This window comes from Phocoena phocoena, chromosome 2, assembly GCF_963924675.1.
Source record: "Phocoena phocoena chromosome 2, mPhoPho1.1, whole genome shotgun sequence".
Taxonomy (NCBI): domain Eukaryota; kingdom Metazoa; phylum Chordata; class Mammalia; order Artiodactyla; family Phocoenidae; genus Phocoena; species Phocoena phocoena.
Genome location: NC_089220.1, coordinates 131,521,920 through 131,549,168, shown reverse-complemented (window position 1 = coordinate 131,549,168; position 27,249 = coordinate 131,521,920). Strand labels below are relative to the sequence as shown.

Here is a 27,249-nt window from a genome sequence, read left to right as displayed (position 1 = left end):
GGCAGTATCTATTAAAGCTGGCTATATGAATACCCTATGACCCTTCCCCCAGGTCTACTCTTAGGTTTATAACCAATAGATATGTGCATGTCAATAAAAGGCATGCCCGAGAATATTTGTAGCGGCGCTACTTGTATAATTCCAAACTGGAAACAGTATATAGATAGATATAGGTATAGATAGATAGATAGATAGATAGATAGATAGATAGATAGATATAGATAGATACCCATCAATCGCTGGGTTGATCAGTAAATTGTGACTCTACAATGGAATACATAGAGAAATGAAATGAAAAACTGTTACATGCAACAACATGGAAAAATTTCACAAATAATGTTGAGCAAAAGGAACAAGACAGATGCACAGGTAAATGCAATGTATGATTTCATTTATGTCAAGTTCAAAAACAGGGAGAATACAGTCTATGATGTTAGAAGTCAGGAGGCTGTGGGGATAGTGACTAAAAGAATCTATGAGTGGGCTCCTGGGATGATGGTAATGGTCAGTTGTTTTGGTTTGGACTCTAGTTACATGAACTTGTTCACTTTGTGAAATTCCCTGAACTTAAGACTAATGTAATTTCCTGCATGTTTCCTAAAAAGAAAAGAAAAACGATGAAGCATGACAATTTTATCCCTAATTTACAATGAAAGAAACCAAGACCAATCACTGTTAAGTATTTTAAACATGAAAACAGAGAAACCCTTCAAATAAACCTTTAAAATTGTGTAAAAGTTGGGAGTCACTTTAAACGATAAACCCAAAGAAGGCAGTTCTTACGTAATCTTATTGCCTTTGAGTATTCGATTTCATGTTAAATCAACCATCAGTTTTAAAAAATCTTTATTATCAGGAGTACTAAAAATGACTTCTAACTGATTACATGATGAAGCATTAAAAAGTTGCTTTGCATGAGCAAACTGACCCATAAAACCTCAGGATCCTAAGTGTTCTGGAAAATTTTAACTTTTTACAGTTTATACTTAGGTTCATTGAGCCTGGCATCCTAGGACAACATCTCTCACATGAGTTATTTTTTTTCCCTTTTCACATATTAAAACTTGTAGAGCAAAAAGGTGATGGAATTTTTGTGGTTCCTGAGAAAGGCTATGTGTCTTCTCTCCCATGGGAAGAAATAGAGATAGATGATGATAGACAGGTAGATAGATAGATAGATAGATAGATAGGTAGATGATAGGTGATGGATGGATAGATGATAAATGGATGATAGAGATAGATGATAGATATAAATATAGATGATATAGATGAGAGTGTATGTATATACATATATATGCATATATATATATATATATTGCTGAAGTGAAAACTTTACCTTCTTAGGCTCAGTAGTTGGAGGCCTACAAATTAAATTCAACTAACAGATAAACAAGAGAAAGAACAGATTTTAACCATGTAAGGGAGTTCACAAAGAAATGTGACTCAAAGAGGGCGGTTGAATTTGGGACTTAAACACCATCTTAGGAGGCGAAGGGAAGGAGGAGAAGGGCATGTAAAATGGGAAGACAAATGTCTTGTTAGAGGGGAGAAGGGAGGAATAGCACATGGGAAAACAGATGACTTTTAGGAAAATTAGATGGGCCCTTAGGAGAATAGACGGATGGATGGGAGATAGAATAGTTTTGTGGCAATGTCTGTCTAGGTGTGGTGCCTTTTCATTGTCCCTGGTGATGGGTCAACCTTCCTAGTTTGCTCTTTGGCAGGGGATTTAAAACAACTGAGTTCTTTTGGGAAGCTCTGCTTTCAGTCAGATAAAGGAGTTCGTAAAAAAAAAAAAATCATCTGTTGATTCTCAAATGTCTTCAGCTCCAAATAATTTTTATGTCACAATGGTATATTCTGTACTCCTTCAATATGTATATACATACACATGTATAGTCGTACGTTTTTGTGAAATTTCACATATCTCCAAAAATTGATCCAAAGACTCCAATTAAGAACCCAAGAACTGTGTTTTCAGGTAAACTATTAGAAGTTTGTCTCTTGCTGCATTTGAAACATCAGGGTGCAGGGTGTGTTTTTCTAGGAGCCCAAGGTCAGTAGTGTGCTCATTGCCAGAATCCGACTCATTTATTTCTGATCCAGCTTTTCTCTGGGAAATGTTTTATTAAGCTAGTCTTTATAGGCTGAAAAATCCTAAAATTTCATGTTGGTTTTCCATTCCCTTAATTCATTACAATAATGCATACAAGCTTCTACCCTCCATGTATTTTCATTATCAGATCAAAACAACTGGTTGGAAAAGTGAAAACACATGAAATCATTTGTTTAGCTGCATAATAAATAGCTGCCATAACTGACTCAGTGTGCACCTACCCAAAAGGCCTGCACAACCCAGAGCAGTGGTCCAGCCAAGCAACGTTACCAGGGACACGTGGAACATTCCTGGCACAGTGAAGGGAGACTGCAGATGGGTTTTATTTAGTCGAGGCATGAATCACCTGTATGTTACGTAGACTCTATGTTGGGCTGCACCCAGGCAGAAACTGGAGGTTGCTGGACGCGAATCTGGTATAAGAAGTGGGAGGCTTTGATTTGCATTTTTCTAATGATTAGTGATGTTGAACATCCTTTCATGTGTTTATTGGCAATCTGTATATCTTCTTTGGAGAAATGTCTATGTAGGTCTTCTGCCCATTTTTGGATTGGGTTGTTTGTTTTTTTGATATTGAACTGCATGAGCTACTTGTGTGTGTTTTGGAGATTAATCCTTTGTCAGTTGCTTGGTTTGCAAATATTTTCTCCCATTCTGAGGGTTGTCTTTTCATCTTGTTTATGGTTTCCTTTGCTGTGCAAAAGCTTTTAAGTTTCATTAGATCCCATTTGTTTATTTTTGTTTTTATTTCCATTTCTCTAGGAGGTGGGTCAAAAGGGATCTTGCTGTGATTTATGTCATAGAGTGTTCCACCTATGTTTTCCTCTAAGAGTTTTATAGTGTCTGGCCTTACATTTAGGTCTCTAATCCATTTTGAGTTTATTTTTGTGTATGGTGTTAGGGAGTGTTCTAATTTCATTCTTTTACATGTAGCTGTCCAGTTTTCCCAGCACCACTTATTGAAGAGCTTGTCTTTTCTCCATTGTATATTCTTGCACCGGTCAGAATGGCCATCATCAAAAAATCTACAAACAGGGACTTCCCTGGTGGTGCAGTGTTTAGGAATCCACCTGCCGATGCAGGGGACACGGGTTCAAGCTCTGGTCCAGGAAGATCCCACATGCTGCGGAGCAACTAAGCCTGTGCACCATAGCTACTGAAACCCGCACGCCTAGAGCCCATGGTCCACAACAAGTTCAACCACCACAATGAGGAGCCAGCTCATCGCAATGAAGAGCCCCCACTCGCCGCAACTAGAGAAAACCCTTGCACAGCAAGGAAGACCCCACGCAGCCAAAAATAAAAAAATAAATTAAAAAATCTACAAACAATAAATGCTGGAGAGGGTGTGGAGAAAGGGAACCCTCTTGCCCTGTTGGTGGGAATGTAAATTGATATAGCCACTATGGAGAACAGTATGGAGGTTTCTTAAAAAAACGAAAACTGGAACTACCATATGACCCAGCAATCGCACTACTGGGCATATACCCTGAGAAAACCATAATTCAAAAAGAGACGTGTACCACAATGTTCATTGCAGCTCTATTTACAATAGCCAGGACATGGAAACAACCTAAGTGTCCATCGACAGTTGAATGGATAAAGAAGATGTGACACATATATACAATGGAATATTACTCAGCCATAAAAAGCAACAAAATTGAGCTGTTTGTAGTGAGGTGGATGGACCTGGAGTCTGTCATACAGAGTGAAGTAAGTCAGAAAGAGAAAAACAAATACCGTATGATATCACATATATATGGAATTAAAAAAAAAATGTGGTTCTGAAGAACCAAGGGGCAAGACAGGAATAGAGACGCAGACGTAGAGAATGGACTTCAGGACACGGGGAGGGGGAAGGGTAAGCTGGGTTGAAGTGAGAGAGTGGCATGGACATATATACACTACTAAATGTAAAATAGATAGCTAGTGGGAAGCAGCCTCATAGCACAGGGAGATCAGCTCAGTGCTTTGTGACCACCTAGACGGTTGGGCTAGGGAAGGTGAGAGGGAGATGCAAGAGGGAGGGGATATGAGAATATATGTGTACGTATAGCTTATTCACTTTGTTAAACAGCAAAAACTAACACAACATTGTAAAGCAATTATACTCCAACAAAGATGTTAAAAAAAATAAAACATTAAAAAAATAAAAGACTGATGTACTGAAATTGGAATGATACAGAGATTAGCACAGCCCCTGTGAAAGGATGACATACAAATTTGTGAAGCATTCCATAGTTTTTAACAATAACATTTGTGAAATAACAACAAAAAAATAAGTTAAATATGACTTCAACTTTTAAGCAATAGTGAAATACTGCACAACAGAAAAAGGCTTTCAAAGGAATTTTCAAAACAATGACATACGTACTGAGTACCTACTACATGCATAGGAGGTATAATGACTTCATGTGTTCTTGTGTGTATTGCTATAATACCCAGGCATTAAAACCAGTGCCAGTATTTCAATTCAATTCTTCTTTGATAATATTTCAAAAATTCTACAGAAAGCTTTCTTTTAATTTTTACCCTAGAGATATTTTCCTATTAATGTGCCTGGCAGCAATTAACCAGTCAGATAAAAACTCCTTTTGATGTAAGTTTTTAAGTTAGTAGGATATTTCCAAATTGGTAGAAATACTAATTAGGAAATACTCTGGTTTGAGAAATTGTGAAATTAATAAAACTTTCTTGCTTCTGATTAAACAAACAGAAGAAGAAGTGGGCTTCACCGCCTCTGACTGCACCATGAAAGTGTCGGACATCAGTGGCCAGGGACAGGTTCTCTGGGCATGCAGCGCCATAACCCTAACAGAGCTGCACTTACTAGGGGAGGGACACAGGTACCTGTTGTCTCAAACTCTGAAACTTTTGCCCTTGACTATGTATACTGATGCCCTCAGGTGCAGCATCTTTTTCCCCAGGGAATTTAGAAGTGCAAGTGCTACCTGGCTTAATGCTCTGAGTAGAAAAAAAGCCCCTATCATGTAAAAATAATATTTCTTCATTTTCGTATTGTCTGTACTGTGTGTGTGTGTGTGTGTATATATATATACTATATATATATATTCCATTTTAAAATTACCTGAAATGTTTGTGCTGAATATTCTTTTCTCTTCCAAATCATTAATAAAGATGCTAAAACAGGTCAGCACATAACATTGATCCCTTCAGACAACTGACCAGACACTTCTTTTAAACTAGATCCAAGAGCATTTATCACTATTAAGGCCTTAAAAAGTAATTGGATTCAACTAATCAGTCTGCATTTTTTTCCCAGCAAATTAAACTGAAAATTGGAGCTTTGTGAAATACCACTGAATCTTCTATACTGATGTTAAATAGCAAACAGAACTTAGAACCTTTTCCAGATAACCCCTCTCACTCAATATTCTCGTTTAAGCTTCATAATTTATAGTAGTATATTTGCTTTTAAAACTCTGGGCTGTTAAAATCATCGCAGTCGCTACTATTTATTGATGGTCATTTATATTCAAGGCACTTTGAAATCATAGTTTTAGTCAATTACAAAGATGTTTTGCATAATTAGCAGGGTCTGTCTAGGCATAAGGTTTTGATCTGTGCTTCAATTCTTTTTTTTTTTTTTTTTTTTTTTTTTTGTGGTACGTGGGCCTCTCACTGTTGTGGCCTCTCCCGTTGTGGAGCACAGGCTCCGGACGTGCAGGCTCAGCAGCCATGGCTCACGGGCCCAGCCCCTCCGCGGCATGTGGGATCCTCCCGGACCGGGACACGAACCCGTGTCCCCTGCATCGGCAGGCGGACTCTCAACCACTGCGCCACCAGGGAAGCCCTGTGCTTCAGTTCTTGATATTACATGAACCACTTTGAAAGAGTCATGGTTAGGAGGTTGCTCTAAGGTCTGAGCCATTTTAGAACTATTGACTTTTGAATGATACGGTCACCTGACAGCTCTTTCCCGTGTTTCTTATAAATGGTAACTTGGTCAAGCTGTCCATTCGTATCAAGTATTCATATTGACTGTTCCTGTGAAAGATTTCCAAATGAATAGTGTCTCATTCATTTAATAATTAATGCCCCCTTTTCTCCTAACCCTTAGACTTCAGCCTAGATTTCGATTATTCATAGTCCTGTGGAACATGAATGCAATGCACATGTGGTCCTAAAAGTTGCCATTATACACTAATATGTATAAAATAGATAACTAATAAGAACCTGCTGTATAAAATAAAATAAAATAAAATCCAAAAAGTTTTAAACCTTATCGTATTGCACTTCTCTCTCAATGTCCTGATAAACTATACAATTGTTACCTTATTTAATCTGTGTTTCACTCACTTTCTCTCTTTTACAGCTGTCAATTCTCTAACTCAAAGATGGCAAACATTTTACACGTCCTGAAACAGGCAATTTAAAAGGGGGGATTTAAAAACTCAGAGGGCTGGTTGAGCCCAGATTTGGACTATATCAAAATGAAAACCAGTTCCCTTCCTCCAACTGCCTTTCATTAACATTTGATTGTTATTGGCTTGGGTGACCTCAATGACCTGGAGCTAGAAAGAGAGAGGTTCAAGTCCAAGATTGGGTACTATGGTGGTAATTTACTGTATGTCTGGGCAACACACTAATCTTCCTGGAGCCCCAATTTCTTCATTTCTAGATTAGAAATAATAGCACCCAAATTAACGGATTTTGAATAAAGAATATAAATACTCGACAGTGTCAGGCACACACTCTCTGCTTTTATTAGATTAAGATATATATATGTGTGTGTGTGTATATATATATATATATATATATATATATATATATATGCAGAAAAGTGCATATATCAAGTGCACAGTTTGATGAATGTTTACTAATTGAATAGCATTATGAAACCAGCACCCAGGTCAAGGAACTTGACATTACCAGCGCCCCAGAAGCCTCTCCTGTGCCTCTTTTCATTCTACACCTCAAGGGTACATGCACGTTTTCTCAAACTTGGCACTATTGGTATTTGGAGTCGGATACTTCTTTGATGCAGAGCAGTGGCAGTGTGATGTTTAGCAGCATCCCTGGCTTCTGACAATTAGATGCCTGTAGTACCTCCCAATCCTGCCAAAATATGACAATCAAAAGTGTCTCTAGATATTGTCAGATTTTGGGGGGGTGGGTTGGTGGGAGGCAAAATGTCCCCCAGGTGAGAACCTCTGCTATATACTATTCTTTATACCACTAGGAACTAAGTCCTGAGGTGCACCTCCTGTGTGAGCTGTCACTTGTTCTCCTCTGTCTTCCCTCCTCTGTGGGGACTCATGCAGTTGAGAGAAACTTCTGAGTACCAACTACTACCAAGTATGTACCTAGGAGTTCTGAAATCCACATCCTCCTGGGGCCTGGGGCTCCAAATGTCTTCTTTTCCCATTTCTCCCTAGCTCCTACCAATTTTTGCTAGTAGAAGTGTAAATTAGTTCATCTACTCTGGGAAACTGTTGGCAGTATTTATAGGGATTTATTAAGCTGTACATATGTGTACCCTATGACTACCCCAGTTTGAGTATTTACTTAATCATTTACATCTGGCCTTTCCCAAAAAGAGATCTGAAATAATTTGCAACAGACAACATTAACATATTAATTAACCTGTATATTTTAGTGGAGTAGTACAGCTGAAAATAAGAAAAGTTATTTCCTTGATTTGTACTACAAGAAAGCTGGGGAGTTCAAGATGAAGATTAATATTAGTATTAATTGTTTTGTAATAAACATTCTTGTTTATAATTTGAATCAGATTCCAAATAAGTTCACATATTTCATTGTTAATATATCTCTGAAATCACTTTTAAGCTGGTATGTTTCCAATCTGTATTTTTTGTCTCAATTTATTAGTTAAAGAAACTGATTTTTTTGTCCTGTAAATCTTCTGATCATCTGAATTTAAATGATTGCATCCCCATGGTGTCATTTAATATGTTCTCTGTCCTCCTGTTCTCTGTAAATAGTAATTGGAAAGAGGTGTTCTCAGATACAGTTTGAAGTATAAGGCCCTGACAATTAGCTTTTTGGATTGTAATGTAAGTGCCTGACATTAAAGGCATCCATTTCAAAGACATTCATCTTGAATGAACACATTGTCAACTAGCCATTATGTAAGGAGCCAGGCCACCCCACCCATGAAGTTCTCCTTCCAGAAAGTCCTGGCTGACCTAGATAACTGACCTTTTTGGTGACCCTGCTTTTCCTTTCTTCTACTTTAATTCCCACTCTTATGGTTTAAATTCACCAATAAATAGTGAACCCACAAAACCCTAGGCACCCCACCCTTGACCCCAGTAAAGGCACAACTTCAAGGTCCATGCTCTCTTTCTCTCTCTCTCTCTCTCTCTCTCTCTCCCCCCCCCCATGACCTTGTTGTATGGCCCCAGGAATGCTGTGTACCTTCCAGGACCTGTGAGTAATAAATCTTGTTCATTTCAAAGTTCCCTGATGGCTGCTGCTGAGGTGTCTGCAGGATCTTGCAATCAGAATAAGAATCACAAGGGCTGGTCCAGCCACTGCATTCAAAATGTCTATGGGGACTCACACGATGGGCCAAGTTGAATGCTCCCAGATATTCCTAGCTGATAGCATTACTATTGATAGGCTGAGACAGAAACAAAATAAGGTTTGATGATTTTTGATGCTATTTCATAGTGCTGCTATACTCTGCCATCAAGAGGCATGTAATGTTAGCGATGAATGAAGTCTAGATCCATTACTTCATTAGGACTGCAGTATAGGAATATTTTACATTTAATGTTTCTCCTTATTCATCAGCTTATACTTCAAAGAAGGAAATTCAAGGTTTTTTCCCTTTATTTACCAGATTTTAAAATAAAGATTTATTCACATTATCCATTCACATCTAATGTTGATCAATTAGATTTTTTGTCTCTATGAACCAATGGATTTAAACGTTTTAAATGTTTCAAAGTATTGCCATTATTATACTTACAGACAAAGTGTCAATGAGGTCTCTTTAAGTTGGTTTCTGATTCCTTTTGACATGATCTTAGTACTTTTTGATAGTTTTCTTGGTATTTGATATGATGAGATGCATGAAACTCATTGTGCACCTACCTTACTGAGGATTTAGAATCAGCCATTTCTCCCAAGAGCATTGGGTTTTTTAGTGGGAAATGGTATTTCAAGACCACAGTCTGGGTGCCTTACCAGCATTCTCTAGAGAAAAAGAACCAATAGGATATGTGTGTGTGTCTGTGTGTGTGTGTGTGTGTGTGTGTGTGTGTAAAGATAACAAATTGGCCCACACAATTATGGAGGCTGGTAAGTCTCAAATCCGCAGGGTGAGCCAGCAAGCTGGTGACCTGGAGGACCAATAATGGAGTTCTAGTTCAGAGGCTGGCAGGCTTAAATCCCAGAAAGAATTATGTTTCAGTTCCAGTCTGAAGACAGGAAAAAAGCCCATGTCCCAGTTCAAAGGCACTGAAGTAGAAAATCCTTTCTTACTCAGGGAAGGAGAGGCTTTGTTTTTTTTTTTTTCATTCAGGCCTTCAACAGATTAAATGAGGCCCACCCACATTAGGGAGAGCAATCTGCTTTACACAGTCTACCAGTTTAAAGGTTAATCTTATCACAAAACATCCTCACAGAAACACCCAAAATAATGTTTGATCAAATATCTTGGTGCCCTGTGGCCCAGTCAGATGACATATAAAATTAAGCATCACACGGGGTGCTAAAAGTGCTGAGTACAACTGAGTTTCTCATTGTTTCTAGCTCTTTTCAATACATGATAAATTCATGCTGATACTTCCAGCTACAGGGTTTTTACTTAAATTCTTTAATCTTACTTCTATGTCTTATTTGCCTATATGGAGAATTCCAGTTTTCAATTAAACCTAATGTAAATTAGCATATTACAGAATTAAGCATGCTCTTTATCCCAGAACACAATCACAGCAGTCTCAGAATAACAATACCAGCACTACCACTAATAATATTATTACAGGTAATTATTTATTTATGTAGTTTTTTTGTAGTTCTTCAAATGATTGTCTTTAAGTCACATAGAATGGTTCTTCTCTGGAATTATGCCACCGATTGCATACATATGTAAGTTAATTTGTTTTATTTGTTTTAAGGGATTGCTTTTAAAATTTAATTTGGTTTTGTAATTGGTAAAATAGTTACTCTCCTCCAAAGTCAAGTCTATGAAGTATTATCACCTTCCCCCCAAAGTAACTTTTTTTCTCCTTCCATCACATTAGTTGTATTAAATTTTTTTAACATAAGCACATACAGACACACACATATGTTAGCATATGTGTTACTTAGAGAATTAGTATCCTACTAAAACACTTTTATCCAACTTACTTTTTACACTGAACAACATGTTCTGGAAAGCACTCCATCGCAGTATATAAATATGATCCTCATTCTGTTTTGCACCTGTGGATGTAGCAAGTAATACTTATTTAGTTCTTTCCATTTATTGCTTTTACCATTGACGTTGCAATGAATTGTTTTGCACATCTTTCTTTATAATTTTACTAGTGTTTCCTCCTAGATGTTGAATTGGTCAAAAGGTAAATATATAGGTAATTTTGCTAGTAACTGCTAAATCCTCTTCTGTAGAGCTTTTCAATTTTACATTCTCCTAAATAAGATTTGAGAATGCTTGTTTCCCCCAGGCTCACCAGCCCAGTAGATTGACAGACTTTTGAATTTTTCCAATCTGATAAGTGAAAAATGATATTTTAATGTAGTTTTAATTTGCATGTCTCTTATTGTGAGAAATGCTTTTCATATGTTGAATATCTATTTGCATTTCTTTTTCTATGAATTTTCTGATCATTTCTCTAGCCCATTTTTGTACAGAGATTTTGGTGTTTTTTAGAAATTAATTATATAGGAATATTAACCCTTCATCTGTGATACAAGGTGCAAATATTTTTCCAAGTTTGTCATTTTTTAAACTCTAATTATAATGTCTTTCACCAAAAAAAATTGTTTTAGTGTTTGTATTTTTTTAATAAAATCATTTTATCTATATTTTTCCATATTGTTCCCAGACTTTTAAGGAAGTGTTCTTCATTCACATGTCATAGAAGAACTCACCCATGTTTTTTGTTATTTGCTTTTTGTCTTGTTTTTTAATACTTGATTGATTTTTACTATTATATTTTAAATATCTGTTTTCTACTGGCAAGGTGACTGCTGTTAAAAGTCTGATCAGTCTGATTCTCTACTACGTGTAAATGACTTACTATTTTTCCTTGGAAGTCCAGTAGATTTACTAGAAAAAATGTTTACATGTTGATTTTTCTAGTTCAGTTATCCCAAGTATATTTCAAAATGTAATATCAAGTCAATGTATAGGTTCTGCTGGGGATATCCTAGTAAAATTGCTGAGTCATAGGGTATGCAAATCAAGCTCTAGAAGATACATCCAGTTTCCCAAAGTGGTTGTACCTATTTGCATTTCAAACAGCACTGTAAGAGAGTTCTGGTGGCTCCATATTCTCTTCAATGCTTGATATCTCCACCCATTTCATTTTAAACATCAGACATATATGCAGTTGTATCTCATTGCAGTTTTAATCTGCATTTCTGTGATAGCTAAAGAAGTTAGGCACATTTTTCATATATTTCCTGATAATTTAGATATTCTTTTCTGTCAAGAGTCTATTCAACTCTTTTGCCATTTTTTTCAAAATGAATCATCCTGATTTTCTTTGACTATTTTGTAAAATTTCTTTACATGTAATCTGCATATGAATCATTTGTCAGAGATATGTATTGTGAGCATTTCTTCCCCATTTTATGACTTGCCTTTTCAGTGTTTATGACTTGTCAATGGTATCTTTTAATGGAAAGAAGTTCTAAATTTTAATGCAGTATAATTTATTACTTTTTAAATTATCTGTGCTTTTAGTATCTTGCTTAAGAAATTCTTTTCTACTCCAAAGTCATGAAGATTTTCTCCCATGGTTGCCTCTGAAAAGCTTTATTGAATTACCTTCACTCAATCCAGAATTGAGTTTGATGTACTGTGTGAAATAAGGCTCGTCATGCTTATTTTTTTCTAAGTTGATATGAATTGACATCTCTTTATTCATTTTTACTTAGAATTATTTTCCCTGAACTTTTTCTGTGGGCATATGGGTCAGGATAGCTTCACAGCTATTGTCCTTGCAAAGTAATTTTAAAAAACATGGCTTTGCAATTTGAGTTCTTCCTCCTCTCTTCTCCTCTCAACAACTGGTATCTTAACCTTCTCTTTCTTTCCCCCTATTGGTCCCTATCCCACTCAATTTTGTTTTTTATTCATGGAAATTTCTGACTCACTAGCAGATTTTATTCTGGAAGAAGCTCTTCTATTGGTTTTGAGATTGGAGAGCTCATAGTACCCAGACAGCTCCACCGCCCTCAGAGCTTATCGTGCACTCACCTAAAAACTGGAGTGTGCAAAAGTCCTTCCTAGTTTCAGCTACTGTTCTCACATTGCTTGCCCTATGTCTCAGTGTATCAATTGGAAATTTGGGTGTTCTTTTGATGTCAGGTCCATCAGATACCCCATGCTTCCTCTGTTGATACCATGTAGGTTTTAAAACTATCAGTAGTTTGTCTTCACCCATTTATATTTTGGGGTTCATGAGGATGTCATGTAATCTAGTTTGGATGACTTATGTTTTATGTGAGTTTTGGTTATGCTATTATAGTTTCTCTGTGTGTCTTTATGAAATGTTTTGAGAAGATTATTTATATCTATCTATCTATAGATAAAAATAATATATATAATCTTCCATACATATAGATACATGTACACATCTATATATCTCTCTCTATATATATCTGCCTTCATCATATTCCCTGAATTTCTCTCAGTATAATTATAATTTTCATCTTACAGAGCAGGAACAAAGCCGTTAGAGAATCATCGTCAAAGTCAGATAGTGGTAATAAGTGGAACAGGACTCGAACCTACATCTATAAAATCCAACAAGGTTAATACTGTCTTACTTCTGCTATTCTACAGTCTATTTATATTTCTTCTTCTCATTAAAATATTCCCCTCCTGGCATGTTTCATAAAGTACATAACACCCTAATAGTGTTGTATATGTATATTATTTATAAATAAATGAGGCTACAATTATTGGAGGGCTGTTCAAAATACTTTACCCAGTTTTCACAGTTAAAAAAAAATGTAAAGATCTAGTAACTTAATCACTGTGTGTTAGATTATGTAAAAGCGGGAAGTTTGAGTACTTGTTATAATGAAAGAAAATAAGAATCTTAGAAAACAAAGAATCATTTTCATCTTCTTTATAACAGCCAGTTGTTATAGTATGAGGGAAGATGATGAAAATATCCAAGAAATGATAAACAACAGCTTTCATATCATGTATTCTGATGTTGTAGATATCTAAATCTCATATGTAACAGAAAATACACATTACTGAAGTTTCTTATCACATTAGCTGAATTAGAAAAACAACGATTTAGACAGATAAACATTTTGATGAAAATTGGCTAAACAGTACACACCAGACTATTTTTCTCCTTTCCTTTACCATTTGTTAAAAGTATAATAAAGTACAGTGAGAATGCCTGAAAGTATAAAGTCTCCTAGAATTTTTAAAAAATCAAAGTCTGATTGATAAGCAGAAATATTCAGTGATGTTTAATTTTGATGCAGTGTCTCCTCTTTAGGTTAAAAATGATACATTGCATTAAAGAGAGTCCTATTGTATTGGTTTCTGTGGCTGCTGTAACAAATAACCATAAATTTGGTGGCTTAAAACAACACAAATTTATCTTACAGTTCTGGAGGTCAGTAGTTTGAAATGATCTCACTTGGGTGAAAATCAAGAGGTCAACGGGGCTGCATTCCTTCTGGAGCGTCTAGGGGAGGATGGTTTCCTTGCCTTTTCCAGCTACTGAAGGCCAATGTACCTTGGCACCTGCCCGCCTTCCTCCATCTTTGAAGCCAGCAATGTTGGGCAGAGTTTTTTCCACTCTGCCATCTTTCTTGTTGTCTTTTCCAAGTCTTTTTTCTACTCTTAAGGACTCACTCTTGTGAATTTTTTGGCCCCAACTGGATAATCCAGGATAATCTCCATATTTCGGGCCAGTTGATTAGTGACTTAATGACATCTGCAATCTTAAATGCCTTTTGCCATGTAGCTTAACATATTTGCAGGTTCTGGAGATGAGGATGTGGACATCCATCTTGGGCCATTAATCTGCCTATCACATCCACTAAGGTTTTCTAAACTAATTTAACCAGTTTGGGTAGGAGTACATTTCTTTTTTTTTCTTAGAGATTTTGTCATCCATATTTATTTTCAAAGCAGATTTCCTATACTTGTATGGGTTATACTCATACATTTACACGTGCATGCACACATACACACGTAAACACATTCCTAATTTATTCAGAGCATCACTGAGAAACAATAGTGGGTGAAAAAACACATCCTATTTATAATGAGACAACATCCTTAATAACGGCTCAAATGCAGAATGAGCGATATAAGGAACATCAAACTAGGAATCAGAAAATCCATGTTTTTGACGTGAATCTGCCCTTTAATAAACTTTAATGTAAAACATTATTAGTAGTAGTAATTAAGCTGTATAGAGAGTCATGGGCATTTATTTAAATATCTCAAATGTATTCTCCATCATTAAAATTCCATTAAGGAACCTCAGGACCAACTAATGCTCAGCTCCAGAGGTAAAGGATGGAAGGAGGATAAACCTACCCTAGATTTAACAATTTAGCAGAAAAGAGATGCTTTTATATGGTAGAGCCTGAATAGGAGACTCATCTCAGCTGAGTAAGGGCCAAACTCCAAAACTCGAATTCTTGACGTCGTCACCAATGCTAATTGTTGAAATATTGAATGCAAAATTGCAATACACCCTAACTCAGTTTCTCCACTAAAGTAACAGGATGAAATATTTAAGAATAGAACATAAACACTGGCGTAGGGCATAAAATGTTTGCATTGTTTTAAGATCTTGGCATGGGATTAGTCCATTTGGTTCTGTAACAATATACTGCCTCAATGTTCAATGAAAGTGAACGTTGAAACTGATCATTAGATATAGTTCGGGTTTATAGTTCCCCAATTCTCAGTTTCAATTATCCATGTTATACTTGTCTCCTATCATTTCAGAAAATCACAAGCTGCAATTGTAATTACATAATTCTTTTGGAACAAGCTGTCAAAAATAGAGGCTTAAAACTAAAATTTCCAGTCCTTTAAATTGATTGGTTTGGGGAATTTTTCTCTCTGGATTTGGGCCATGATTGGATTGAAGTAATTGATCATCTTATTAATAGTATATTTAAATTTTAACTGTAAAGTTGCATTCCTTCTAACTCACACTAGGAAATGATTATGTCAGAACTAGAGACTAAAGCCAGAAATTGTATATTAATAGAAATTCCAATTAAGCTGTGAGTTGCAGAGGCAGATTTGAATCTTTGCTCAAACCTAAATACAGCAACAGCAACTCACAGAATTTCTTTTCTTTCTGAGTCTGTTTTCTATTAATATCAGTGAGCTGCAGAGAACTCAGTCTGCTGAAGAGATACTAGGTGTGCACACTTGGGAATACACATATGCTTTTCAGAAAATAGACAACAGGTCAGGCTAATGAGAAGCATTCACCTGAGGAATTCATCATGTTTTAATAGGTTTGTCGCGTTGACACGAAGGACTTTGTGAGTCATCATTTGCCACAAAGGTGAGTCTCTGCAGTGGATGGCAGTTTTGCATTTTAGGACTTGATGAATGGAAGTTCCACTGTTGGCATCTACCTTGCCACCTACAATCCTTTAGGATGTAAATTTAGCCTGGATTAGTTTTGTAGAGAATTTTTTTTTAATGCTGGACCAAGAGAAAAGTTAACTTCCTAGCTGTGTAATCTCACTGTGCCTTGAATTTCTGATTTGTCAAGTGGGGATTTTTTGCGGATAGAAACTAGCAATTTCATGCAGATAAAGCACGGGGGTGGGAGGTGGGGAGAGGGGGAGAGAGAGAGAGATGCCAGCTGTTTAAACAATTTGGAAAAGTGCAAGGTATTTTTATCATTATTGGAAGCGATACATTTTTTTTTGCTAATTTAGGATAATCTATGTTTAATATGTAGATTTCTACATTGTGAAGTAATTCCAGGTTATATATGAATTTTCATTTTTCTTTAATCCTTTTGACCACATGCCTGTATTTCTTGTTCTGTTAACTTCAGGCAGTTTTTCACCTCCTCTGTATTTGCGATCAGAACCACTGTCCCACCCCCCGCACCGTGCATCTCCCTTGCACCCACCACTCCCCCATTCCCGAGATATCCCTTCCTTACTCTCTTGGGTCATATCTACGGGTTCCTGGGCTACATGTCTTTCTCTTTCTTATGCTGCAGTACATAGAGAAATGTCTTTCTAAGAAAGAATATGCAGTATTTGAGCCCCTTACTGTCGGAAAATGTATTTATTTAACATTCACACTGTCCAGAGTTCAAAGGTTATAGGTCAGTGCTGGTTTCACAATAATTCTCCCTTGGAATTCTGAAGGCATTGGGTCCGGTAGCCGATAAGAGGTTGGCTGCCAAGCTAACTCAAGCTTTGTTGGCAACCTTTTTCCCTTTCTCATTAGCTTTTTTCTTTTTTTTTTTTTAAGAATTTTTACTCTATCTCTGCTTAAAGATTTCACAAGGTTCATCTAGATCTGTGTCATTTTTCAATTCATTCCAGTTAGCACTCAAGCTGAAGTGAACCCTTTCAAGCTAAAACTTATTATCCAGCTCAAACCTGGGAAATTGTTATCTATTATGTATGCAATAGTTTCTGTTCTTCCGTTTTCTCTTCTTCCTCACTGAGACCACTGTAGGCAGAAGTAAGATGTCTTTGAATAATCTTTTGTCTCTTTTTTCTTTTCTCTCATATTTTGCTTTTGCTCTACACTCTGGGAAACTTCTTTGCTTTTTTCTTACAATCTTTTGATTAACTGTTTAATTTGACCAATCATACTTTTAATTTCTAAGTTAATTTTTTCCCTAGCCATCTTTTTTTTTTTATCATCTTGTCAAATCTGAAGATAATAGAATATTTTCTTCTTTTTTCTTTTTTTTAAGTTTAAGTTTTTGTCTGTCTTCCTGAATTATCTATTTCTTCCATGTCAGTTTTTCTTTCCCATTGCTTGCTTTCCTCACAGGTCTGTGGATTCATTGTTGATTCTTCTTATTTTGGAATGAAGAATTTGGATTGACTGTGCTAAGCAAGAGCTGTGGGTTTCCTTTGCTAACGTGTCAGTAGGTCTCTTTCCTGATTAGCCTGTTTTAGGAAGGAGATCGCTGTGAATCTCAGAAGAGTGTGCCCGGTGGCAGTATGTGCTTTAGTTCAAGTAGGCAGAGTCAGTTCCAGATTGTGAGTTTCCCAAATCCCAGGATCAGGAAAACTTTTTTCTGGGCTTGCCAATGCAACACTATAAACATTAATATCACTAATAGCTAACACTTAACAGGCACTCTTCTAAGTATTTTAAACATAATAATTATTTATTCTTCAAAACAACTGTGAGGTAGTACTATTATTATCCCGCATGGTACAGATTAGGAAACCAAAGCTCAGAGAGTTAAGGAAATTGTTCAAGGTCACACAGCTTGTAAGAAACAGAGCTGAACTTTATATCTGGCCAGTCTGGCTCCGGAGTTACATATTCTACCTTGACTGTTACATATTTTACCTTAACTCTCTTCAGAAAGCTCATGTATTCTCAAAAGAAGGGACCCCCAGTTTTATAAACTGAGCTTATGCTGGTGTATGCCTCTGTATAAACTTCCTGTGAATCTCCTTCTTCCCAGACCCTTTCCCATTTATGCACCTTTAGACCCTGTCAACTCCAAGCTGAGCTATTTGAAGGCTGCCAAAGACAGCGGAGCTCCCTTCTCCACTCCACAGGTGTGGATGGCCCCACTGGTGTCATCTCCTGTTCGGCACTCCTGTCCCCCCTTGTTATTACTGTGTTCCATTCATTGAGAAACTTCTCCATAGCTCTTGTCTGAGATGACTCTTCCTCCACTCTGTTAATTCTTGTTGATTTATTCTCATTTGTACTATGTTCTCATTTTATTAGCCTCTCATGACACCAGATGAGCCATTCTACCATGTTCAGTTAACCAGATCTTTTTAAATTTAATCTTTATTTTATATTGGAGTATAGTTGATTTACAGTGTTGTGTTAGTTACAGGTATACAGAAAAGTGAGTCAGTTAAACATATACATATATCCATTCTTTTGCAGATTCTTTTCCCATATAGGTTATTACAAAATATTGAGTAGATTTCCCCATGCTATATAGCAGGGCCTTCCTGACAGAGAAAGACAAATATCATATGATATCACTTATATGTGGAATCTAAAAAAAAATATTATACAAATGAACTTACTTACAAAACAGAAACAGACTCACAGACCTCAAAAACAAAATTGTGGTTACCAAAGGGGAAAGGTGGAGGGGGGAGGGATAAATCAGGAGTCTGGGATTAACACATACACTATATGTACTCTACATAAAACAGATAACCAGATTTTATGAAACCAGATTAAACACAAGTTTTGGCCCTTACTTTCATACTTATCTACTCAAGTGTCTTAAAACAAGCTGTGTCAATTAACATTATGATATAATCTTTCTAAACTACTAATTAGCTTTGATTAATCCAACTTAGTATAGTGATAAAGAGGGGAATGTATTTTATTGTTTTCAATATGTCTAGACTTAAATTCGTGCTTTGACATACCTAAAAGCCTAGGTATGGTAACACATCTGAAGACACTTGAAATTTTATTCTGAATGGGAGCTTATTGTGAAAATATATTCAATTTCCACTAGATACTTCCATAACTTTTGAATATTGACTAGGGACTTAAGCATTGAGTAAGCCTTGAGGATCTAAGACAAGAGAAATTCTCTGCCTTTTAAAGCCTCATATTTTTGTGGAAAATTTTAATTCTATGTCTATTTCTTAGGTTTTAGAAACAGGTTTTACTAATCTAATACAAATTAATATTTTAAAATTTAAACTTCCTCATTGTTACCTAAAAAAGAACCAATGAAGTCGGTTCTTAGACATTTCAAGTCACTGAATATCTTTCTTTCCTATGAGAGAAGTATCAGGGGAATTTTAGCCGGAAACTTCGCTGAAAGTCAGCGCCACCTTTTTGCATTTATCACTGCCAGGTTTGCTCTGCATATCTTTTTTGGTATTCACCATGCATTGTTAACAGTGATTGTCATGTAATTAAATCACTGCTCATCACAAGAGCCTGTTTTTATGCTGAGATAAGCATCAGAAGCCTGCTGCAGGACCCCCAGATCAATAAAGATGTTCCCAGTAGGATTACAAAGAGTCTGGGGTTGAGCAGGGCACCAGAATTAATTAAGAATGATTTCTCTTTTTATTCTACTTTCAATATATTTGTAATTGTTTTTCCATTTTCAATGGGCTCTACCTGTCTCTTTTTAAAAAAAATTCTGTGCTGATGCTCAGACACTTCTGTCCAGACAGCTGTAGAAACTGAGTTATTAATCTCTTCCACTTTTTCAGTCATATCCCCAACCTGATTCTTAGTCTGGTCTTAGTGATCACAGGGTTTCATCATCTTTATAGAAACTTTGGAACTAGAGGTGACCATCCAATTTCAGAAGGCTATCTGAACACTCCAACTCAAGCTTTGAACTGCAGGTCAATTTCTTGTTTTAGTTGGCATGAACTTGATAAAATGCAATATCCAGTTTGGGGAAGTATCAGTGTATTCTAAAATAAACAAATCCGAATCAAACGTGATTTTTTTAAAAAGAGAAAGCGTATTGGTCTTCAGTCCACTGTGTATGACATCCTCCTGGTGAATAATACGTGAAGGAACTAGGAACCCAAGGGCTTGGTTTCTAAACCGCAAAAGTATTCTAAGTAAGTGGTGTGTCCCTGTGCAGCTGGGGATGCTGTAACAATAAATTCCTTTATTCTTAACTTCAAGGATTATTAAAATTCCTGGCTTCAGAAATGGACACCAGAAATTAATGAGGTAACAGCCGTTGGAAGTTGTGTTGGTGGGGAAAGGAAGGTAATGGTATTCAAAGAGTAAAAGGTGATGGGAATATTTCCAAGAATTGAGAAACAGCTTTCACATAAAAGGAGAAAAGAAGGAAATAATCAAATATTCCAAGACAACAAAGAGAAAGTGATCTATTTATGGTGACCCTAATGACCTCATGGTAAGATTCCCTTATCAAATGCACGTGGTGATCACAGCTGGACCTTGACAGAGCAATAGAGCAATGGGATGGGGACTTTGATGCTTTTTGCATCCACTAGGCTTCAATAACTAAATCATGCATTCATTCTTTCCATCAACACACACTTAGGGTTTGACGGCATTTAAGAGGACTATCAGGGACTTCCCTGGTGGTCCAATGGTTAAGACTTCGCCTTCCAATGCAGGAGATGTGGGTTGGGGAGCTAAGATCCCACATGCCTCATGGCTGAAAAGCCCAAACATGAAACAGAAGCAATATTGTAACAAATTCAGTAAAGACTTAAAAAAAAAAAAAAAAAAAAAGGCTATCATATCTACTTTTCCACCTGAATTCCACCAAGAGATACATGCAGGAGTCAAACAAATGGAGATAAAAATAGATCCTTATTACTGCTGTTGAAGAATGAAGACAAGTGGGCTTCCTAATACTGAACCCCAGAATTAAATAGACTTATCCAGCCAGACACAGAAAATGTTGGATACCAGAGGCCTCCTGGACACAGGCATAACCTGCTCCTCTAAGACTCAGGGTGTAGAGGGAGCAGAGCAAAATGCCCATTCACTGCAGACAGGGAGATTCCAAAGAAAAAGAGAAGAAATGGGTCTGAGCGGGCTGGCCTACTTCCTGCTCCCTGGGGAGGGGGTGTTGGTAGAGACACTGAGGAAGGTCAGAACTGGTGTTCTAAATCACTCTCCTCATGGCAGTCTCTTGAGTAGTGGCCCACGGCAAGGACCATGCCTATTATGAGCAACTCTGTGGGCTAGGAGAGACACATATAGAGAGAGATGCCTGCCAGGCAGGAACCGGATATACTCCATGCTTTCAAGGAACTTACAGTCTAGTATTGGAAATAGAGGAATAAACAAGCAATAATAACACACATGACCAACTTTCTTTTCCAGTAATTGAAGCATGTTGGAGTAAATAGGAAGTGACTGGCCCCAACCTAGCTTTCCAGTCCCACATAATAACAATCTCCCAGAAATATGGTTGATTCCACTCAAACTGCACTACTTTTTAAACCTGAATACATACACCTGCCTTGATCTGGAAGAGCCTTTTCTCCTCTCTCTCTCCCAGGGGCAATAAGTCAGTTTTCGTGATTTTTCCCATATCACACTTCTTTAAGAAAAGTGTTTTGATCCCCACAACCATGCATAAGCTTTCCTGCTTTTAACCTCATACATCACTTTGTTCCTTCTTGATGGCAGTTGTGTTCCTCCACGTTATACTGTAAGAATTCGTATGGTCGTCTCATCTCTTCTTGAATTGGAGTACACTCACTTCTAAATGTCTCCTCACAGCTAACTCAGAGGCTTTGCAGAGTCTGCTACATGTCAGGTCTTGGAGCTAGGTGTTATGAAAACAAAAAGCAAGTACGATGTAGTTCTGCCTTTTCAATAGGAAAACTGAAAATAATATTCAGAACTTCAGAGTACTTACCCGCAGCTGACATTTAGTAAATTCTTTTAAGGGAATTATGACACCCTCCATGGAGCTCCAAGTTCAGGGCAAACCAGTGGAGAGAAGGGCTCCTTTCCTTTTATGACTGAGCAGGCTCTTACCAGCTTCTCACCTCTCTTTCTGTGAGTTCCAATCTCCCCACATCCAGAGAAGGAGGTCTACAGCCATACGGGCAGAGCAACTTTCTGAAACTGACAGAAGCCTCATCTCTTCAGGCAGAACTGCAGGTGCCATTTCCCATTTGAAGGTCTTTCAATTTAGAAGGTGGCAGATCTGTTGTCAAAGGGAATTCAGGTTTTCTGAAAAGTTCCAAGGGAATGTGGAATTTCATTATTTGCTCTCTGCAGGCTTCACGTCGTCCCTTTGTAGGCTCAATTTTCTCTGCGTTTCGTACTTTTCATAAAGTAAAACATTTTCACTTCGTAGTAGAGGCTCTGAGTGACCTTCGAGCTGTTGATTGCCTTTCTGGCTGAATTAAACCTCCACGCTGTGCGGTGGGATTTCTAAAGGACACAGGCCTCAAACCTGCCAACCCATCAATTGAGTGGAGCAAAAAAATAAGAGAGGGGCTTCTCACATGCTCAAAATGGTATTTGTCACTACTCTTCAGCACACACCACATGGTTCACTATGAGAAACCTATTCATGCAGAGTGTGGATCCACTGTCCGTCTCCCCTTCTCATCTCAGACCTGTCCAATGCTTGCTTTTGTCCCGCAAACTGGAATTGCATCTTCTCTTTCTGCAAGCAATTTTTTTCTCTCCATGGACCGTGATATAATGTCTAAAGCAAGCTACTCCAGCCCAGAGGTCCCCAGTAGTGGTTTGGGAAGTGACCGTCAATGTAACGGGGTCTTGCTGGGAAAGAGAGTATATCCAATTCCATATCTGATGTTCTCCACATTCAATCAGTTTATTGGGCTTTGTTTGTCTGTTTATAATGATCTGTAGTTTTTAAATTTTGAGGAATTGGAAAATACCCTCTCAAGTTCTTTCTTTTGTCTGTAGAGTGTTACTCTCTATTCAGCATAGGTGAGTGAATGAACCAGGACCAGAGTTTTTCCTAGGTTTCATATATAGGCATTCAAGAGAGCTCTTAGATTTTTTTCTCCACCTGCTAGGTTGGAAGGAGCTACCAGCAGCAATCTTTTCTTCCAAGTGGACAACATCAACCTACAGAATAAAATCCAATAGAGATGACAGCTGTGAAACATGAGCTTTTGTATCCACCTGGGACTTAAGAAAGAATCATCCCCGTATATCCCAGTGAACTGATCCTATAATTTCTCTTTTTAGCATAATTTACATTATGTTTGGATTCTGTCATTAGGATATGAATCTCGGCGAATGCACAAGATAATCAAAAAGTGCTTTCTTCTACTGATTTGCAGGCCTTGATTACATATAAAATTGAATACTAATTTGAGTTTGCTGGATATTTCAGTTTCGTCTTTCAAATTGATTCCTTCGTGATCTTTACCCATATGTGATAATTTTTTTTTTGCTTTGCTATAACTTTTTATATATTTAGAGTATTAGTCCTTTTTCTGTCAAATATGTAGCAATTTTATTCCCAAATTGTCATGTGATTTTGACTTCAGTAGGTTTTCTTAGCAAACATTTTTCTATGTGTTCTGCTTTGGCATTATGCTTAGTTTGGGTGGCGGGAGCCCTCCCTACTCCAAGATTATTTTTTTAATTCAGCATAAAAATAAAATTTAAAAATCAGTAGCATTCTTCTATACTGAGAATAGCCATTCAGAAAAAGAAATAGAAAATAAGATACCTTTTAATATCAACACAAGCTACAAAGTGACTAGAGATTAAACTAACAAAGAATGAGTAAGCACTTATGGAGAAAATCCCGAAAGAAAAAGAGGACATAAAGAAAGGTTTGATTAAATGAAGAGATGTACTATATTCTTTGATGGGACAACTTAATAATGAACTTATTAGTTAGTATTCATTGATATTAACAGTTGCAACTTTGGTTACAAATTGGTATGTATTTTCTATTTTTTTTTTTTTTTACATCTTTATTGGGGTATAATTGCTTTACAATGGTGTGTTAGTTTCTGCTTTATAACAAAGTGAATCAGTTATACATATACATATGTTCCCATATCTCTTCCCTCTTGCGTCTCCCTCCCTCCCACCCTCCCTATCCCACCCCTCCAGGCGGTCACAAAGCACCGAGCTCATCTCCCTGTGTTATGCGGCTGCTTCCCACTAGCTTTCTAAGGAACTTTTCAGGTATTAACATTTAAACTACTCATTAACCTTACGTAGAACCTTAGAGTGGGTGCTTGGTGGGGTTGGAGAGTATGAAGCCAGAAAAGAAGGATGGGAATGATGACTGAGAAGGAATAAAAAGACAAGAGAGCATGGTAGTGAGCCATGAACTGAGGGGTATTTTTTTTTTTTTTTTTCCGGTACGCGGGCCTCTCACTATTGTGGCCTCTCCCGTTGCGAAGCACAGGCTCTGGACGCGCAGGCTCAGCAGCCATGGCTCACGGGCCCAGCTGCTCCGCGGCATGTGGGATCTTCCCGGACGGGGACACGAACCCGTCTGCTCTGCATCGGCAGGCGGACTTTCAACCACTGCGCCACCAGGGAAGCCCTGAGTGGTATTTTTGTATCATGTTTTTTTTTTTTTTCGCGGTACGCGGGCCTCTCACTGTTGCGGAGCACAGGCTCCGGACGCGCAGGCTCAGCCGCTCCGCGGTATGTGGGATCTTCCCAGACCGGGGCACGAACCCGTGTCCCCAGCATCTGCAGGCAGACTCTCAACCACTGTGCCACCAGGGAAGCCCTTTTGTATCATGTTTGTTCCTGAGGTCCAAAAGCAAAAAAGAAAAAAGCAAAGTAAGATAAAGTAATAAAAATAACTATATTTTTAAAAACCCTATATTATCTTCTAGTACTTCTAATGTTTTGTTTTTATTTGGTGCAAATTGTGAGAAAGGTCTCCATCTTCTTCAGTTCTCTCCTCCTTCCCCTAAAAATTTAGTCAATGTCCTACCTTTCGTTTTATCCCTTCTTTCCCACTATTTTAAAATACCAACTTTATTGTATAATATTTATTGATCTGTTTCTGCTTTTTTGCTCTGTTCCAACAATCAGTCTGTCTTTTTTATACCAGTGAAAATCTTTAAACTATATCAGCTTTATAGGTCTTTTGACTTCACATTCTATCAATCACCAGTTCTCATTAACTCTACCTTCAAAATATTTATCAACTCCTTCCACTTTCTATTTCCAGTGCCCTCACCCTGGTTAATTACACTACCAATTTTCTTCTGGAGTACTGCATGGCCCACTATTTAATCTCCCTACGTCCATTCTCAGCCATTCCAAACCATTTTCCACACAATAGAAAAACAAAAAACAAACAACAACAACAAAAACCTCCTTAAACCATTAATTACATTATGCACTTCCCTGCTCAGAACCCTTGAGGAGACTATCACAGCACTCAACATCTATTCCATTTTGCATGGTCTGCATGTGACCCCCACTTACTTCTCTCTCCACACCTACTCCATGTCTCTCTCTGGAGTTCCATTTTTTGGCCATATTGGACCCCTTTTGTTTCTTGACTGTGCCCAGATCTTTTCATTGCAGGACCTTCAGACCTGTTTTCCTTCTACTGGGAACTCTCTTGCCCTTCATGTCCCTTGACCCAGGTTAAATGTGACTCTCATCATGAAGACTGATGTTTCAGGCTGCAGGTAGCTGCACAATAGGCCAGTGACATCATTTGTGTGCCAATCAAAGTGAGTAGTGTCCTCTGATTTGGAGGACACCTACAGCACCACCAGGCACTGCTTCTCCACACCTGCAGCTTTCTTTTAAAATATTTATTACAATTTGTAATTAGATATTTATTTGTGTTCTTGTTTCTTTTTTTACCGTCTCTTTCTCCCATTAGATTGTAGACTCCTTGAAGTCAGGAACCATGTCCATTCTCTCCTTTTGTTTCCCAAAGAAAACACACACAGTAGGTCCTCAATTATTTACTTAATGAATGATTGACATTTGATTGGTCATGTCATCTCCTCTCACTCTTCATTTTAAAAAGTCCCAGGCAGGCTTCCCTGGTGGCGCAGTTGTTGAGAATCTGCCTGCTGATGCAGGGGACGCGGGTTCGTGCCCCGGTCCGGGAAGATCCCACATGCTGCGGAGCGGCTGGGCCCGTGAGCCATGGCCACTGAGCCTGCACGTCTGGAGCCTGTGCTCCGCAACGGGAGAGGCCACAACAGTGAGAGGCCCGCGTACTGCAAAAAAAAAAAGTCCCAGGCTATTTACCCAGCTTAGTCTTCTACATAAATTTTTTTGAAAGATATTTTTTCATGCTCTGAGATATCCACTGGAATTTTATTACATTCATAAATTATTTGGGAATGATTTGTGATCTTTACAATATTAATCTCTCAGTATGTGAACATGGCATAATATTTTATAGTTTTATTCATATGATTTCCACACATTTCCTATAAGGATTATTCTCACTTTATTTTATATTTATGGTCTCAATTGGGTGCAATCTTTTTGGAGGGGAGGGCTCTTTTTCTGTTCTTATTCTATTTCCATACTAGATATATTTCTTACACAGGAAATTACTGGTATTTTATATATAGTTTTTAATCAACAACTGTATTTAAATCAATTGTTTTAATGACTTCAGTAGATCTTACTGAATTTTTTACTTAGGCAATCATATGATCTACAAGTTTTTCATTATCGCTTTCATTATTAGAGCTATTATTCCATATTTGTATTTAATTTATCAGTTATTATTTACACAATAATTCTAAATAACAATAGTTAAATGAGGGTAGGTAACTTTGTCATGTTTCTAAACCCAAAGAGAATTAATTTGTTCACCATTAAGCCTGATGCAGTTACTACTCTGGCATAGATTTTTTTTCCATTAAAATTTTTTTTATGCTTTTTTATGAACAGTTTTTATATAAAAAATAATGTTCAGTTTGATCAAATGTATTTGAATTCATAATTTGGTGAATATTAAGAATATGATTTGAGAAACACAGCTGTGAACTTTCAGATTTGAGTCCGCTCATGGGTAGTTTTTCCACCTTTGATGAGCTGTGGTCTTGTGGGCCGCATAAAACACCATTAAATATTGACTTCTTTGGTTTTTCATGGCCTATAATGCAAGTGTATTGAATGCTTTGCCACACACTGATCTTTTCATTATAAGTTTTCTCTGATTCTGCTACGATTTAGGAAGGGGCTATTCCTTAGATGCTCATTTTACAAATAAGATGGTTGAAGAAAAACTAGTGAGATAAGTCCCACATAGAGGGATACCTGAGCTCATTATTATTAACTCTGAGATACAAATATA

General features: G+C 37.3%; 1 non-coding gene across 1 annotated transcript; it reads left to right on the top strand.

Annotated features, from left to right (window-relative positions):
• The first annotated feature begins 4,255 nt into the window (after positions 1–4,255).
• On the top strand, positions 4,256–4,361 carry LOC136119509 (U6 spliceosomal RNA). Its single transcript, XR_010655503.1, has one exon. It is a non-coding gene; the product is annotated as a U6 spliceosomal RNA (small nuclear RNA).
• Positions 4,362–27,249: the final 22,888 nt, after the last annotated feature.